The 17416-nt window shown below is 35.3% G+C and overlaps 1 protein-coding gene across 4 annotated transcripts in view; it reads left to right on the top strand.

The window, feature by feature from the left end:
• Window positions 1-17416, top strand: part of tjap1 (tight junction associated protein 1 (peripheral)) — a 120985-nt gene that overhangs the window by 1199 nt on the left and 102370 nt on the right. The window lies entirely within an intron of this gene.

Here is a 17416-nt window from a genome sequence, read left to right as displayed (position 1 = left end):
TGAGATATGCTTGTCTGTTTTATGTGCCACTCGCAATGTAAGCTTAATATGTGTTTAGGAAGAAGTCGTTTATTCATATTGAACGTGGACTGGACTCACAACTATGCACTCTGACTTCATTAAAGGTGTTGTAAACAAAACATGTAAGTTATTTATATCACATAATTCTGCTATGCGTCAACGTCTAATTCAAAGAAATATTGTATTTCATTATGTAATTTAAGCCTATTTCTATTTTATACCTCGTATTCCTCACTTTGACTTTCCAGGTAATCTGACCTACAGTGGCCAAAAATATCTCGCATTACTCAAACGTCAGATAAAGTGAAACCAGGGCGTTTTTATGCGACGCGAAACGACGCAAAATGTGCGCACGCCTTCAGAAACGATCAGAGACAGCGAAACGGACGCGATAGTATTTTATGTTGACATGGCAGATGTACCTAACGACATATTTACATGCAAACACAATTCATACAAATGACAGTATATTAAGTGAACTGAATGGAGTCCTAAGTAATTGCGCTAAATCACAAATCGTTATCAAAAAAACCTTAAAAACCCAATGGCAAAATTAATGTAAAACTGTTGATTTTTATTCAGTGTATTTTTAAATAATACAGCTGTTAAAAGTAAAAAAAAAAGTTCAATTTTACCAATCAAACTGAAGTTTGAATTACATTTTTAAAAGTAGTGACAAAGTAACAAAAAAGGTAAATGGTAGAGTTGTATAAGCATCCTTTCTTATGTGAAGTTTAATAAGCAATAACTCACAACAGAGAAAAGAAGAGTCTTTAGAGGTCACCTGTATGCCTGTATTATAATGTTTAGTTTCCACCTTAAATCACTGGCAGCTTACAAAGCACAGCCCTATTTCAGTATCTGTAGTGTTGATATAAGAACGCAGCATCACTAATTCAGCTCTGTGTAAAGTAGATCAACATCCTGATGTCATTGACTTCTCTGGCTCTGTTTTAAAACCATGTGTGCTGCCTACCTAGACAGCATTTTTGGGCATCATAGGGTTGTACTTCGGTAAGTAATGATTGTGCATTGCTTGCCCAGAGTGAACGGGCAAGACACTTGCTTTAAAGTACTTCAGAGAATACTATGGTACTTTTTGGTCCTCTTTTGTTAATGCAGGCAGCTCACTAGTTTGAGACGAAGACTGTGTTCAGTGTCTCTCAAGGGAGGTGAAATAAACCGCAGTGTTTCATTGCGTAATGCTTGCTTGATATGACAGGCTAGCTGCTCCCATTCCTCCTCCCTTTTTATTGAGTGCACTTAAAGTGAGTTGATAAGTCATGCATGTCTCAGCCATTACTTACAGATGGGTAATGTCGATAAACAATTAGTAAATTGCAGTTAAAGAAGAGCTGAACACATTGCTGATTAGGACTAAGTGTTTGGTCTTTATGGGATTGTACGACTACCTGATTCAATGCAAATAATTCAGTTCATGCCAAAAGATTAATATTATTGCAAATTTCAGCTAGTCAGTACAGAGTTATTGATTATTGGCGTTTCAAAGGATTCTAAAATATTGATTTCAGGAGGGAAATGTAGATGTTACAGCGTATAATGCACCAAAATATTTTTTTTATAGAAAGTGAAAATATAGTTACGATTTGCTTTAAGTATAAATGAGTGATTCAATTTATGCAAATAGATTAATTTTATTGCCAATTTCAGCAAGCAAGTTTTAAAAATAAACTATACCGATAATGATACAGGAATCAATAAAAATATTGTCAACCAGTCAGAATCTACCCATCTTTCGAGATTTTGAGCATTTAAAGCAGTAGACGAGAACTTTGCATGCACTTAGATTAAACAAAACGTTATTGTATGTTGGTGTGGACGATAATAATAAAGTTCTACTTATCTTTATAGTAATCGTGCTTGGTGTGAATGAGCCTTTATTAATGAAGGTTTAATTTAGCCGACAACTGAAAAAAAAAAAGTTTCACTAAATAGATTTGTGTAATTTACCAATTTAATGGCAAGGTAAGTGAATTTTGTTCAAAACATTTTTTTGTCATGCTGGTTGAAAGTCTTTTCATATCCCAATAGTAATCAATAAGTTAAGTGGTCTAACTGTACCCGTCATCAGCGTGTTCCGTTTTTCTAGTCTTGACCGAGCGAGAATGGAAGGCATTATTGGCGGCAGAGAGTTGGACTTGTAACTAGGGAATTAACAGGAATATATGGGAATTATTGGGAATAAACTGAAAATTAGCAAAATTGCAGGACTGTTTAAAGCTTCCTTGTGCTGTGCGTGTAATATACTGTGCAACTAAATTAGGCTACAGCCCTATTCGGACGGGACTAGTTTTCTAAACTACGTTTGAGTTTCGATTCTTACCACCTGAGGTCTGTGATTTTCATGTACCAATTCGGACGGGACTAACATCTCCGTGTTTATTACAGAGGTGGGAGGGTCTGTTTTGTGCATCTGGGCGTCACAGAGATCACGCACTCTGTATGCGTGCATTGCATTCATTCAGAATGATTGCCATTAGTATTATTAAACAATAAATACTAAACGGCTAGTATAACAAAACCATGTTAATGTGTGGTTCCTTTAGTTTAAATTGTTTTCCTTTTTTTTTGAGTGTAGTAGGCTAAACCTTCCGTATGTTTAATTTTCATAAAGGTACATATGTAATTCAAACATTATGTAACTGAGTGCATAAATGAACGTGAGTAATTTTACCAGATGCTGATACTACAATAGCCGGTATTTACAGTTTACGTGATCTTGCTCTTGGTTTTATTATTTGTATTATTTTTTTATTTTTATTTATTTGCCGTTAAGCAAATATATCAAACATGCACGTGGTAAGAGCATCTACGGTAATTCACGTTGGCCAAAATACACAAGGAGACGCGTTGTGAAATAAAATATCACCGGCAATCATATGATGATTAGTTTTCTCAGAGGATCACTGAGTTTGCTAAAAACAGTAGGTAATTTGCTTTGGAATTATCACAGAGGTTGTGTGAGAAAAACACAGACGTGGCAGATTCGGATGGGAATAAAATCACCAAGTACGTCTGTGAAACGCAGATTTCTCTAACGACCCCCTTTAAAACTAGTCCCGTCCGAATAGGGCTTATACCATTGTAAAAACAAGTAGTCTACAAATGACCCACAGTCCTCTCTAGTCACCTGGGGATTCCCCTCCATTTGCTCTGAAGCCACACTTGCTGCATTTGAGCCAAAGACTAAATCTAAGCTTTGATATTCTAAATATATTTGACCTATCGGATTAAAAGTGTTTATACAATAGCTCAATAAATCAGATAACTGAGATACATATCAGACGTAACATTACAACTTGTATCTGCACAAAAGGATGATAAGTTATGCGTAAGACTGAGAGAGAGAGAGAGAGAGAGAGAGAGAGAGAGAGAGAGAGAGAGAGAGAGAGAGAGAGAGAGAGAGAGAGAGAGAGAGAGAGAGAGAGAGAGAGAGAGAGCGCGCGCGAGCTCCCGCTGATGCGTTTTCATGACAGCGCACTGAAAGATGGGCAAAGACTGATTTTACTATAGATTCCTATAAAGTTCTCATTATAAATGTATGGCAGATTTGTGCTATATTTTCATCTACGTTATTAAGTGTAACAGGTGTAATTACGTTTTATTTTTAAGTTAAGTTTTATTTTCCATGAACCACCTGCGCGTTTTCGAAGCCATATGAATTGCATTATGCCCACAAATATGACCGGAAAAAAAGCTTGGCTGCATTATTATAACATCAATAATAACAATAATAATATAAAAATAAAACATTTAAGAGCAATATCATTATCGGGCATTGCTTATGTGAGCATGAAACGAATTTCAGCATAATTGTTCATGTTAATTAATCAGATGTAGAATAACTCTTGCAACTTTTATCTGAAAAAAATTTGCTGATGCAGATGTGAACTTGATCGAAAGTGTAACACGGATTGCGCTTTACAAACACGAAAGTACAATAAATTAAGATTAGTGTCACTATCGTTATTTTTTTATGTATTCTAATATTTAATTAATATTTTGTATTCAATTTACACATTCTGATCAACCAAAATATTATTTAACAGCATGGAAATCACTGATTGTTGCTAAATAATTGAATAAGATTTAAAATATAGATAAAAACTATGACAAACAAATAATTTTGATTTCGTCATCTCTATGAATGTTTAATGTAATTGGGCTACAAATATATCCAGTGCATTTTTATTTTATAAAGACCATTTCATTATTTGTCTGTGATTTAAAAATTAACCCACAAAGATACTTTTTCTTTTTTTTTTGCTACTTTATTCAACTGCATTTTTTAACAAAACATTGTCTTCCAGTACAATTTTAGCAGAATATTTTGATCCAGCGGTGAAACATAGTTTTTAAAAGATAAAGAAAAAAGTTCACCAAGTTTAACCAAACAACTATTATAAGGTATAAAACAGAGACCAAATAGCCTAGATATTTTAACTATGGCTAAAGCTCAAAACTGAAATAATAATAATATTTAAAAAAATGGATATTATATTTATCACGACCGGTGAAACATTCAAAATGTCTATTCAAAAAGATAAGTCGGTCTACGTGCTCAGATGAGAGCCGAGTGCGCAGCCTTTTCACATTTAGTGGAATAAATTCGCTCTGCTGGAACAGATGTTGCAGGAACAGCCAGGTACCACTGGACAAGTAAAACTTCTCTGTCCCTGAAACTAATGGGCAGCAAATCTTTCACCACCATTTCAGCGAATAGCTCTGTCGTCTTCTCGGTTCTGCCTGCGTTGCATTTAGGTCTTACGGCAAGTGATTCAATGCTCGTATGAGTTGCCGCTCTGTTATCACCAGATATTTTATGTACACATTTTAGATGATAGCGCATTGTATTTGTTGTAGATTTGTGTGACAGCCTTGGCTCTGCACAGCTTACTCTGAACTGTATTTTCATCGTTCTTCTCAAAGGGAAGCCAGCCATCACTATGTGACTTTGAGGCCATGATTATCTGTCTTCTTACGTCTTTTGAGGCATCAAGAGGGAAGCTAACCAATCAGAGATCAGGGCGCCGCCCAACGTGCTGCCATTACCAATCAAAAAAATAATAATTATAATTTCAATCATCGTTTACATGATCGATCATCGCTGTCGCGGTCGAGTACTCGATCACTGTTGCACATCCCTAACAGGAGTACAGTACTGGTCAAAAATTGTGACCCTCTACATTTCAAGTAAATCACGCGCAATATGTGACTAAATTTTACTCTATGCCACTAAATGATGTCTATCTTTAGCCATTGGCTAAGAAATTCTGAGATTTTACTCGCCAGTGTGTGTGTTCGAGGCTATTATAAGATTAGCACATTTTCATTTGCTGAACACTGACTGAGCGCTTCAGAGTTTCACTCTCCATCAAGCGATCTGTACTTTTCAATTCATCTCAATGGACGCACAGTACACCTGTATTTGCCTCTTTTACTGTCTATGATATTTGCCGAACTGTAAACTCTGTGTGAAGGTGCACAACTCACCGTCGCTTTGCTGATAGCGCTGTTTCTCACTCAAGGAATGAGAGAGCGAGAGTCTTACCACGCTGAATTGACACGCTACATGTAAACTATATTCTTTGTTGTATTTTCCTGTCAAAATAATGGAGTTCATTTACAATTATTTAGCTTTTTAGAACAAGCAGAAGATAATGATCTATTACCGTCCCTGTTTTGATTTCAGCAAATAAGTTCAACCAAACACAGACAATGTGATTAATATTCATGAACCCAGCAACTCGTCAATCCGTAGTGCATTGTATATTATTAGTATGGTAGTAGAATTAGTTGTAGTATTATCTTTTAATAATAATTAAGATCTATTACTTTTTTTTTTTTTTTTAAAGAGAGTACTTTCTTGATTTTTTTTTTTTTTTTTTTTTTACAAAGAGTGCTTTCTTGATTTAAAAACCTAAGATGCAGTGGGTTGGGAAAAAAATAACATTAAGTCTTGAAACACGTTTTTTTTTACGTGGCTTTCTAAACATGTGGCTCTCTTGTGCGAAATGCGAGTTGAATGGTGATAGATGTCCCTCTAGAAAATGTGATAAACGGCCTATGCGTTCTGTGCGAATGGCTTGATTTCAGTTTCGCCGTAAACAATATGTTCTCTTTTTCTGCAAAATTTTAAATGAACAATATAGCAGTGCAGCATCTAGTGGGTTTGGATTTGGATTTTTATTTTAAATTCGATGAATATTTGAAACGATCATAGTGCTTCACTGAAAGATATGCATGACGATCGGATTTGATTGATCATGCAGCCTTAGAAGTAAGTTTCTTTCTATTTCTGCCGAATAATTATTGAATTTATTTTATTTTTGCAGTCTCGGGCAAATATTTTTAATTTTGGGTTTGATTTACTACAGCAGCTAATGTTGAATAGCAGGTGCTTACTGATGTCTCACTATGATGGGCTATTCCATAAACTTAACTGTGCTGATGCAGTAAATACAGGGGTGAAAGGTCAGTGACCTCTCCTCCCACATGTATTATTGGTTCATGTATTAAAATTATCCTCTGGGTCTTAGCAGCATTCGGCATTCTCTCTCTTGTGGATCCAAAAACTGAATGTGTGTGCTCCGTTAGCATCTTACACACATAGTGCTGCTGTGTATTGACTGTCTAAGGCTGCCGGTGACTGGTGGATTTGTGCTAGGTGGTGTCTTATGATAGCGCAGCCCCCCGTGGAGGTTTATCAATTAGGAAACAGCCAATGTGAAAATGTTTCGGGAGGGATTTGTTGAAAGATTACTTTGTCAAGTGCCGCTGTGTGTAGCTCAGCTTAGCTAAAGAGATAGGGCTTGTGTCCAGCCTGGTGTGCTTAATTGGGAAAAGGTGATTGAGAGTTGGATAATTGTTGGGCGACTGATGCTGTTAAGTCTTCTTCCATTAAGTAAGGTGTAATCTGAGGCTTTCTGGTGTTTGAGTGAGGTTTTGTTTGTAATGTTTGGGCGAAAAAAATGTAGTGTAAAGTTAGTGAACATCGTAATTAGTTATACAGCTTTGATTAGGGCTGCACGATATTGGAAAAAAACTCACATTGCGATATTTTGTTTTTCTCTGTTTGGAAAAAACAATCAATGATTGGGGTTATTTTGTAGGTGAGTAAATCATTACAGAAAGTAAACTAGGCTGATTAGAAACAGATAAATATAATAGAACAGAAATAAATGAAATAAATGCTTTATATTTTTCAAGTCAGTCTAACAGTATTCAGGTACAGAAATTGAATAATCAAATGTAAAGTAAAGCTGCATAGTCTTCACTGTTAAAATTAAATCTCATAAATCTGTGTTAAAGCTACAAAAGAGATTTTTCTGTTATGTTGTTTGTGGGGTGGCACGGTTCGGTTTCTTTCACAGTTTTAGAGTCACGGTTTCGGTACAGTTCCATATGTGCTGTTTATGGAAAAACTATACTTTCTAATAATAATAATAATAATAAAGAATATTCTATCCAACTACGAGCAACAGCAAAAATAAATACAATAGAGTAAAGAAACAAAAAACAGTGATTTTCAGTTCTTTGTTTAGGGAGGTCTAGCATTAGTTTTTAGGTACAGATATTGAATAAAGTAATCATATGTAAAACAGCATTGCATTTTTGACTTAATAAATTAAAGATTGTTCTTTATTAAAGTTACAAAAGCTTTTTAATCAAGAGCAATGAGTGATTTCTTTGTTGTTGCTGTTCGATAAATATAAAGACTGTCACTTTAAGAGAATGCACTGATACAGCAGGCCTACGTTCATCTGGCTATGTCTGCTGTATATCTGCATTTTGATATAATTTTTGTCTGAATTTGTCCATTTAAACCCAATATTTCATAGAGAGTTTAATATTTGCACGTGTTCTGAGGCGCGGGTTTGTTCTTCAGATGAGCGCAAAGCAAAATCTTCTCACTGCGTGCGCGAGCTCGCCTCCTCTGGGTCTTAAATGTTTAAATGAGTTTATTTTAAACGCAGATATTAACGTGTGCTGTTCAGATCTCATCTGTGAGTGTGCTATCAGCACCCGGGTGATGACGGAATAAATGACTGCTCATAATCCAGCATACGGCATTAGCGTAAAAGTGAATGGTTTGTCCAAGGTTTCTTTTTCTCTCATCGCTGTTATTTTAATGTCTGGGAAGCCAGAATGCGCATCCATCAACAGAAACCTATATTAACTGAACACATTTTGTTTTACATGTTATTTAAATAGCAAAACATAGTACAGATGCTTTTTTAAGTTGAACAGTGGTTCCAGCACGTGCCGTACTGTGTGTGGTGAACCGAACGATTCGTTTTTTTTTTTTTTTTTTTTTTCAGCCCCTAGTTGTTTGATTTTAACATTCATTACACAGAAACCCCTCAGGAACATTAAACTGCTGAAAACCAGTTTACTGTTACACATTTGTTTTCTTTCTCCATTCGTTTACCTTCACCTAAGCCAGAAGCAACTATGTTTAGGAGACATGCATGTGTGCGTACTTATACAGATGATTACAGACAGGGCTGCATATTTAATGGAAAAAACTAAATTACAATATTGCAAAGGCTGTAGTTTAATTAAATAAATATTTATAAGCTCCTTGGTTCACAGTAAATGCTGCTCAGCATGAACTACTTCTCATCTGCTCAGAGTTTGGGTCACTTTAAGAATGCAGTATGCAAATTAAGAAGCAAAAGAGAAGCTTTAAGGGCAGGAAATGAACTCTAAATGAAAGTGTGATGAATTAACATTCAACAAGAAATTAGAAAAAAAAATTGGTATAAATATTAGCATTGTAATTTTACAGTTGTAATGCAATTTTCTTAATACACCATTTTTTATTTTAATAATAATAATAATAATTAATTAATATATAGATAATTAAAATAAAGTTTTAAACATGCACAGAAAGTCTGTACTTGAGTATTTGTTCATTTTTAGGTTTTCCCCTGAACTGTGCACAACTTTAATTGCATTATATTGCTACAAAAGCATATATTAGGGAAATATGTTGTTAGTGTATAATAAAAGGCTGAAGTGTATTATATTATGTTATTAATATATCATGTTAACAATAGTAAGGAATATTATTATTTTTATGATTATGACAATTTAATTTTAATATTCAGTTCAAGGCTTAGTTCCAAAAATGGCTGTCAATTAAAGCAGAGTTCAAGGAAATATCTCTCTTTATGTGATTTTTATTTTTATTTTTATATATGTATTTATTGATTATTTATTTATTAATATTTATTATTTTGCCCTCATATCTAAAGAGTAGTGAAATAATTCTCATATTGTGGTTCAAATCACCAATAATTGTCTCAAAATTTAGCCTTTATATTTTATTTTATTTTTATATCATGCAGTCCTGTTCCAGATTGTCACCTTTATCATGCATACTCAATTCAGCGCAGGAATCATCTACTTTTTTTGCTTTATACACAGCACAAAGAAGGGCTGTTGAAGATGACCTTGGCATTCGAAATAGGTTTAGAATTTCAGATACACTCTATTCATCAGCGCTTGCCCACACACTGCATGGCCTTTCAGAAAAGCTGTCAGACACTCTTTTTTTTTTTTTTTTTTTTTTTTAAAGCAGCCATTTGAATGCTTTTATTAAGATCTACCCAGCAGTTGTTTGACTATAAAGGATTGTGCTGGAAAGATGCACCTGTGATTTTCCTCAGAAATGCCAAGGCTTCTGCGCATCTACTCGACATTTTTAGACCGCACCATTTTTGCAAAATGTGTTTTTTTTTTTTTTCACGGTAATCACATTCAGACCTGGCTGATTGATTTTTAAAAATGTTTTTTCACAAACAAAAATCTTTTCGGTTGGGACAAGGTGTGATGCTCCAGCGCCCTTGAAAGCATGCTTTTCTTCAAAATATTTGCAATATTTTAAAGCTAACATTTTGCTAGTAGTGAATAGACAGCAAGGACCTTTTGGCATGACCTGCATGTTGCAGTGTTTTGGAAGCTCCTCTGGAACTCGCTCCGATCTGTTTTTGAGCGGGAGGGAGCGAGAGTTGTGTGGACACATTCCTTTGCTTGGCCGAGCTCCCATGCTGGAGAAACGCTCCTCACTAACCACATTCAGTTCTTGTGCAAATTTACCCTCCGCTTGCTTGCTCCCATTGTCAGCCTGTCAACTCTGTTTTTATGTTTGTTGCTTGAATCCAATTATCCATGACCTGCAACATAGCCTGCACCTTTCAGTGCTTCAGACACAGGTTACTGTTTCTTTCCTCCATCTGTCTCTTTCATAGCACTTTCTGTTCTCTATCTTCATCAGTTTTCCAGCAGTGTTTGGATATTGTCGCTTAAAGGTAATGAAATCACCCATTTGCCTATAATGAGCAAATAAGCAGCTGAAATGTCTCGTAAAGGTCAGTGCTTCAGAGAAAGGAGAACGTGCGTGTGCATTTGTTCATTTCCGAAATTCACCCTGATATTAAATTCCTCTGCTTTAACTTTGCTTTTTCTGTGCCTACTAAACCTTTCAAGATGTTTTTTGCTTCAGTTTGGGAGTTTACGTTGTCAAAAACAAAATACATTTTTTGTAGGGGTGTAAAAAGCATATGATAATGAAAATACACTGATTACATAGATCAGTTGATATAAATTACAGTAATAATAATACTATTTTTTATCCAAAATATAATTCTTATATTTTTATATATATTTGCACTGTCAGTGTTTTAATAAAATATATAAATATATTTATATTTTTATATACTATTAATATTATACACTTAAAATATTAAACGTATAGTTTTTGATGTCAAAGTGAGCATAAATTACTAGTAGTGTAAATTTAGATCTGAATTTAAGAAACATTAAATACAGAATTTAATTGATATTACAGAATTAATATGAAGTATTACTTCATGATCCAACATATAATTTTTAGATTTTACACTTTTACTTGTATCTATAATATATTAAAAACAATTTTAGATATGGTAATGCACATTATAATATTTGAAATATTTTTTCAAGTTATTAGAAAATAATAACAGTGATTATTAAGTGAATAGGGACATTACTGGTTCTAAACAGAACTGTATTTTCATATGAGGAAATACATATGTTTCTGTGGCATGCAGCTGCATCGTCTTTCAGTCCTGCAGCACTCAGAAGCCACATGGAAGTCTGACTGTTCTTTATGAGCACAACTGGCTTTCCAGGGAGCCATTTCCATTCTATTCTTCCTCGCTTGTTTCCTCTCTTACCTGCAGTTGTTTTTGCCCGCGGTGTTGAGAGAAAGCGGGAGAGCGGTAAACCTCAGTGCACATTAGGCCTGGCTCCACACACAGGAGCAGCTAGAAAGAGCTTAGCGCTCCACATCTCACATTGGCAGCTGGCTGCAGCCCAGTGCTTCTCCACTAGGGCCACGAAGAGTCCCTCAGACCTTCAGTAGACAACATCAGGTCTGATCTGATCTACTTATTGTAATTGTCCTTTCCTGCACTTGCTTTGGAACATCCTGTCATTTCATCTGAAGAGTTCTGCTGGTTATCCAGGACATTTCATAACGCTCCATATTTCAGCAGCTCTATTTGCTTGTGTTACTGCATTACATGTTGTCCAGCTCGATGCATTGTTAAAGGCACAGTTCACCAGACAAATGAAAAATCTGTCATCTTTCACTAGGGCTGCCTAGTCACGCAATTTCACGAATCGATTCTCATTGATTCCATATTGATTCATTTGGATAAGTAATCTTTTAACTAATTCTGTAAAATATATGGGGAATTCTGTGTGATGGTAACTGTCAAGCTGTGGACATTGAATGGTTTTCCTTTTTGACAATGAGGTTAAAACACTGATTACATGAGACATGTTACATTTCAGTAAGTTGTAGCCTACTGTTGTTTTAAAATACCTTCGTGTTCATTCATGTTTTTTTGTGTGTGATATTACTAGTAGTAAAGTGGGAAAGATGATAGAAATATGATCAGTTCACGTGAGCTCCGCGCTACAGCAATCTGCCACATTGAAGAGCTTAAAAATGGTATTTATTGTATGATTTTGTGATTAAATCTCAACTTCCAAATTCTGTCAGTTTTGTTTCATATAAAAAGTAACAAAGCTCATTGAGATTATTAGATGGCAGCCACTCTACAAATAACAAACAAATACAATTGTTTAGTACATTTTTGTTCACACGTAAGCTAAAACAGAACAGATTAAAGGATGGATTCTTGGGATTTCAGAATGGATATTGGATGATCAAAATGAAAATGGTTAAAAAGGATACTCCACCTTCAAAAGAAAATGTTGTCATTAATCACTTACCCCCATGTCGTTTCAAACCCGTAAAAGCTTTCTTCGTCTTTGGAACACAATTTAAGATATTTCGAATGAAAACTGGGAGGCTTGTGACAGTCCCATTCACTGCCCAGTAAAATACAGTCAAGGTCCAGAAAATAGTCCAATAGTCCATCTGCCATCGGTGGTTCAACCGTAACGTTATGAAGTGACGAGAATACTTTTTGTATGCGGATAAAGCAAAAATCAGATGGGCTCGGGTCTGATAAGAATTCAAATAAGAATTCTGATTTCTGATTATTCTTAAAAAAGAACCCTCTGACACTAGCGTTCTCTATTCTTTTTCTATTCTATCTACTTGTTTTCCTTTTATTTATTATTATTAAAAAAAAGTGTGCTGCATCAGACCGAGTGGGACTTGTCTCAGTACTATATATTTTTGTGCTTTTGTTGGTTTTGATTGCGTCCGTTGTTCTCATTTGTAAGTCACTTTAGATAAAAGCATCTGCTAAATGATTAAATGTAAATTGACATTTATTTATTTGAGCTTGAAAACCCCAGTCTTCCACTGATACAACAGAGTGTATAAGAGGAAGTGAGTAAATGCTAACAGATTTTTCATTTATTGGGGAAGTGTTACTTTAACAGAAAATAAAGCACAATTTCATCTGTCGTATGTAAAGAACCCAAAGTGTGACGTGTGCTGGTTACTTTTGTCTCATTCCAGAACGTCACCTCTATTTACTGCCAGCTCACAGCAGGATGTTCATTGACTCGTATCCATGCCTTTCTCTTCTTGTCCCTTCTTCAATATCTCACTCAGTTTTTCCTCCTGACGTCAGCACTACTACTATTTTTGTCCCCAATAGACATTAATGTGGAGCTATAATTATTATCTCTGAGCATTACAAATGACCCCTTAGGAGTTGGGTTTTAAGCCCTGTCTTTCACTGAAAGGTCATAGCGGTTTGGATACCTTTGTATGAGATCATGTTTAGTTCACATGGACCGAATGGCCTATTTCTGTCGGTGTTGCCCCGGAGCTTATATTACAGGTGCAGCAGATGTCTTTAGTTATCCAGTTGACACAGTATTGACATTTCAATTAGCATGACAGTCTTCCATTCTGTCTCCTTATGAAGAAACGTGTGAAGCTGACACTTACACTAAATACAATCTAATTTTGGAGTTGTGGCAGTGGATAGAGTTCAGACTTGTGTCTAAACACTGCTCTTTAAAGTAAGGGTTCACAAAACATGAACATTGTCATCATGTGCTCATCCTCAATCCTTTCCAAACCAGCATGACTGTTCTCCTTTTTGTGGCCGCAAAATTAGATGTTTTGAATATTGTTCAAGCCATGTTTTTTATCTATTAAAAGTGAATGCAGATTAGTTTGCTGCCAAGATCCGAAGAACTAAATCTGCATAATAAAACATGGCAGAAATATGGTCCTTTTAGTGCTTGGCAGTATTAAAAATTACATTGAATGGACAACATCAGAACTACACAAGGGTGAGTAAATGACGTTTATATTAGATTTGCCTGTTGCCTCGAGATGTTAGGAGCATTTTCAAGGTTGATTCAGGCTTGAGTGGTTCCTGGCAGTTGTGCTGATTGGATATTATTCTTGTGTGGACACACCCCCATCCCATAGCAGTATAAATGTAATCACTCAGAGGAACTGAAAGAGCAACCTCAGCTATAATCTGACCTCCGACAAACCCAGTGCTCACTGCCGGAGGTCCCATTGCAACTGAATTACTGATGGTTTTTAAGACAAACAAGCCCTTTTAAAAGATTAAACAAAGAAAAATCCTTGAATCCTACATTAACAGCATGTAACTTTTCCTTTTCCTATTATTCTGCATATCAAGAAGAAGCGTATTTGTATTTGTGCTTTAAGGTATTGTATGGATGCATATTACACTGGTACCATGTCGGCCAATATTAGATACTGTTGAACAATTTTGTATATTTAATTGTAACCTATGGAACCGGCAGTGTTGGGCAAGCTACTTGGAAAATGTAGTGAGCTAAGCTACAGTTACTCTACAGTAAATTAAGCTTAACTACACTGAAGTTACCCCCCTAGGAAATGTAGCAAGCTAAGCTACATCAACAGTAGCTTGCTACATCTAAGCTACTTTTAAAATTAAATGTTTATGTTGAACTAGGGGTGGGCGATATCTCGATATTTAAAATATATCGAGATATTTTTTAAACACGATATGGATTTTGACATATCGTATATATCGATATATTGTTTATATTTCATTCTGATTCCGCAACTTTGCTTGTTTGCCTTCTCTGTGCTGTGCTCGCCCCCGCCCATTCACCTCCTTGATTTTGTGCCCCCTCCCCTCGCGTGTACAGAACTAAAAAAAAAAAGTCTCAAAAAAGGACAACTGGCTCCATTATATGGAGATACTTCGGTTTTAAGGCATCGCGTGAACAGCAGGCGGATGTCTACTGTAGGGCCCTATGATTTCTGCGATGCAGAAAACGCGTACGGAATCGCGGATTCCAGTCATAAAAATGGAATTTACAGTTTAATGTGGTATGTCACGGAAATTGTCAAATTTTGAATGAATTAATCAAAAGTAGGTCATTGCGCTTGCATCAAAACGCGATATGGACTAATATCTGCAAATATTAAGCCGGAAAAGTCTATATGAATATGAATCCTGCACGTTCTGTGTGTCTGTGTTAATGAATGGCGCAGAAGCACGTCTTCATCTTACACACAGGGAAGAGCGCGTGATTTTAGCGTCTTTCCTCTCACTAAATGAGGACGTAAACAAATGAAGAACATCTCAAGATCTGCACTTTATGAGCATTTGACATTATGATTTGAGTAAAACTAGCGTCATATATCACATTGTAGACTGTAGTATCAGATACACAGAACTGTAAAGGAAAACCCGTCAAAATAAAAGTATTTGCCAGAAATCTATTACTATTGTTCAGCAGTTACTACTACTATTAAAATGAAACGAACATAATTTTTTAAGGAATAATCACACAACATTTCTTCCATGTTTTATTTTTAATAGTAAATCCCCCTAGTTAACCAAATAATAAAGTTTGCTTAATTTTAAATAATTAAAAGATAAATAAAATGAATGTTTTATGCCTTCATTTTATAACCAGATAAATGTAAATACACAGAATTTCTGAAGGGAAAAAACATTTCACATAAGGCTATTTTAAGAATTTATTTGAACTAATTAAGTTGTTTTTATGCATTTAAATAATTACACATGCAAAAACACAATTAGGTAACAATAAAACATATTGTGAAGAAAAAAATAGGGCCCCTAAACGTAATATTTGGCATATTTGTTTTAGCAGTAGTTTTTGGGGGGTTGTAAAGATATTGAGATATATATCGTATATCGAGATACAGCAAAATATATCGAGATATATTTTTTGCTCCATATCGCCCAGCCCTATGTTGAACGCGTTTTATTACAAGTCAATGCTATCTCAGTGCTTAAAACTGTCAGTCAAACAGATAGGCAGGTGCAATTGTTTAGTTTAATAGTTTTTTGTGTTCCTTATCAATTTGGCAACAAAAACAATCAAAATACATGTAATTAACAATGTGCGCACAAGGAATTGTATGCACCTGTTGCATGGGCTTGCTTAATATACTGTAGGACTTTACAGAACAAAATGCAAGACCTCCAAACAGTACAAAAAAATGGCCAGGCTGGCCCTTATGAAACAAAAATATATTGCAGTATATTGGAAAATATAATGTAATATATTAGGCATATATTCGTATATATATTTATTTTTTCCAATATATTGCAATATATTGAAAGCGGCAATCATTTGTATATTTTGCAATATATTATATATGTGTCATCAATATATTATTAAATGTATTCAAATATATAAAATATTAGAAATAAAAAGGAAAATAATATACTACAATATATCACAATATAGTTTAAGAAATATATTGGTAAATATATTTTCCTTTCGTAAGGGGGACCCTGATCATTTTTACAAGCAGCATCTGAAAACATATTTTCTCTCTGTTATCTCGGTCAGTGTCATGTACTTGTCAAGGTACGGCCACGGCGACTCACTTTTCGGGATTAACTGTTCTCCGACCTCATCCTATGCCATCATTTCATCATAATTTTTTGCGTAACTGGCCAAGGACTGGTACCATCCGGAGCAGAAGGTGGCGGTAATGCATCATAAAGATGGTTGGTTGCTATCCATCGTAAACACGAACAAGATGAAGTAGCGCCGTCGCGTCACTACTGATCCAGGATCAGCGATCTTAGCAGTTGTATTTCCCGATTTGAGTTTGAGCTTCAGAAATGCTTGCGAAAATGTAGCTTGTGTGGAAGCTACCACACTACTTGGTAAAAAAAAAGAGCTTTGCTACTGAAAAGCTATTTGATTCAGAAAGTAGCGAAGCTACGACCAAGCTACTGAGAAATGTAGTTTCTAGTAGCGAGCGGACTCAAACAGAAACAGAGGACACAAGATGTTTTTATCGATAGATTGTTAGAATATCTGTATCTGCACTGCACTGGCCTGCATAATGAGCTGCATAATGAGCTGCATAATGAGCTGCATAATGAGCCTTTCAGTCACTGTTCAGCTCCTTAAAATAGCATGGCGCCAGCACACACCTATTTTTTAGACCAGCACGCCCATGGGTGAAAAAATGTGCGCAAATGCAACGGCGCCGGACTGAAACTAGCAAAACACACTTCTGCTGCGCCTTGCGTCGCATTGCACCAGGTGTATGATAGGGCCCGTTATGTGAAAACTAGTACAAGTATATAAATAAATAAAAAGAGACTTACTCATGTTTATGATCTCTGCTGAATAAAGTGCTTCATTCTTTTTTTCTGAGGAAATCCAAATCTCAAATCCTGAGGAAATCCACTTCACATCTTTTTGGGGTGAATTATGTCTTATTGCTCTCATCGCGAAGCAAACACTACAATAAAAATAAAAACTTGAACTGTTTAATAGTTCTGTTGAATACAGATAGAAGTCTGACTAATAATCAAATAGAACTGTTAAACTAAGGAATTAAAATGTAAACAAAAAAGTATTTTAATGATTGCTTTTATATTGT

Source organism: Carassius auratus, chromosome 38, assembly GCF_003368295.1.
Source record: "Carassius auratus strain Wakin chromosome 38, ASM336829v1, whole genome shotgun sequence".
Lineage (NCBI taxonomy): Eukaryota > Metazoa > Chordata > Actinopteri > Cypriniformes > Cyprinidae > Carassius > Carassius auratus.
Note: the sequence above shows the minus strand (reverse complement) of the source record. Positions and strands in the feature narration are given on the sequence as shown.